Source organism: Primulina tabacum, unplaced genomic scaffold (assembly GCF_025594145.1).
Source record: "Primulina tabacum isolate GXHZ01 unplaced genomic scaffold, ASM2559414v2 Contig737, whole genome shotgun sequence".
Taxonomy (NCBI): domain Eukaryota; kingdom Viridiplantae; phylum Streptophyta; class Magnoliopsida; order Lamiales; family Gesneriaceae; genus Primulina; species Primulina tabacum.
The window spans coordinates 38,421-40,536 of NW_027459880.1; the positions used below are offsets into that span (position 1 = coordinate 38,421).

Here is a 2,116-nt window from a genome sequence, read left to right on the forward strand (position 1 = left end):
ACTTTTTAATTCAAGTTTTGTATTATCATCTTCTTTAAAATTATTTTTAGACTCAAAACTTTCTATTGAAAAAACTTCAGATTGTTGATTTAAGTTTTCTTCTTGTATATTTTCTTCCACAATTGGTTCAATTTCATTATCATATTCATTTCATTAATACTTCGTTGTTTACATAAATTGAACACATTAAGTTCTAGAGTCATATTTCCAAAAGACAATTTCATTATTCCATTTCGACAATTAATTAAAGCATTTGAAATTGCTGGAAATGGTCGTTCCCAATATTACTGGAATTTCATTATGTACTTCTATTGGTTGTGTATCCAAAACAATAAAATCTACAGGATATATGAATTTATCAACTTGAACCAACACATCTTCTACAATACCTCTAGGTATTTTGGTTGACCTATCCGCCAGTAAGAGAGTAACAGAAGTGGGTTTTAATTCTCCTAAATTAAGGTTTTCATAAACTGAATAAGGAAGTAAATTCACACTTGCTCCCAAATCCAACAAAGCTTTTTTAATTTTATTTTCTCCAATAATACATGAAATTGTTGGATAACCAGGATCTTTATATTTTAAACTAGAATTATTTTGAAGAATAGAACTTACTTGTTCAGCCAAGAATGCTTTTTCTTCACATGCAATTTTCTCTTTACAGTATATAAGTCTTTTAAAAATTTTGCATAAGAAGGTACTTGTTTAGTAGCATCTAATAATGGAATATTTATCTTCACTTGTTTAAAAACTTCATAGATATCAGAGTCACTTTTTTGTTTTCTATGATTGTTAATGCATGAGGAAATGGTATAGGTTTATTTGACTTATTTACTATTTCAGATGATTTATCCTTCACCATATTATTCTTAAAATTTAAGGTATCATCATTCTCAAAAGTATCAGGATTATCATCCTTACTCTTTGATTTTAAATGATCCTTGTTTTCATTACTATATGGATCATTAACTATTTTACCACTTCTAAGGGTAATAACAGATTTTATTTGATCAATTTTTTCATTTTTTATTCTTGATTTTGATTTTTAGAATTAGGTTGAGGTTGAGATGGAAATTTTCCTTTTACATGAATATTAAGTGCAGATGCAAATTTTGCAAGAGCTTCTTTCAAATCACTCATAGATTGACTGTTTTGAATATAGATAGACTCTTGCTTTTGGATAATGCATTAGTTACATCTTCAAAGTTTTTTCTTGGAGGTGTAACATAAGGATATAACCTTGATGATTTGGTTATTTTTAAATATTGTTGTGACGGTTGTGCATTATTATCATTCCTCCAACTAAAATTAGGATGATTTTTCTATCCAGGATTATATGATGGTGAAAAAGGATCTAGTATTGGTTTTTTATAATTGTTAACATAATTTGCTTGTTCATGGAGACATTCTTTAAATGAAGGTAATGTTGGACAATCTTTTGTAGCATGATCTTGTGCATCACATATATGACAAACAATTTCTTGAATACTTTTTAATTGACCACTCTTTTTCATTTCTAATGACTCAATTTTTCTTGCTAAAGATGCAAGTTTAGCTTGAATATCTATATCATCTTTAAGATTATAGATACCACCCCCATTTGTTGAATTATTGTTTTTAGTTGTTGGTGGTTCTATTGTGCCTATATTATCCCAATTTTGAACATTTTCTGCTAATGAATCCAAATATTCCATAGCTTCATTTGGGTTTTTATCTTCAAAAGTTCCATTACACATGAATTCTATCATTTGCCTATCTTTAGGTATTAGACCTTCATAAAAGTGAGAAACTATTCTCCATGTTTCAAAACCATGATGTGGGCATGTATTAAGTAATTCTTTATATCTATCCCAACATTGATAAAACGTTTCTCCTTGTTTTTGAGAAAAAGTTGTAATTTGTCTTTAAAAGAGTTTGTTCTATGGGAAGGGAAAATTTTTTTGAGAAATTGTTGTTGCATTTCTTCCCATGATCTTATTGAACTGATCTTAAATTTTGTAGCGATGTTTTAGCTTTATCTTTTAAAGAAAAAGGAAAAAGCTTTAATCGAACTATATCCATGCTACAATTTTGATCATTATAAGTGTTACAAACTTCCTCAATTCTCTTAGATGCA

At 28.1% G+C, this 2,116-nt stretch overlaps 1 non-coding gene across 1 annotated transcript; it reads left to right on the forward strand.

Annotated features, from left to right (window-relative positions):
- Positions 1 to 1,806: 1,806 nt before the first annotated feature.
- LOC142534940 (small nucleolar RNA R71) lies at positions 1,807 to 1,916 on the forward strand. Its single transcript, XR_012817292.1, has one exon. It is a non-coding gene; the product is annotated as a small nucleolar RNA R71 (small nucleolar RNA).
- The last annotated feature ends 200 nt before the right edge of the window (positions 1,917 to 2,116 follow it).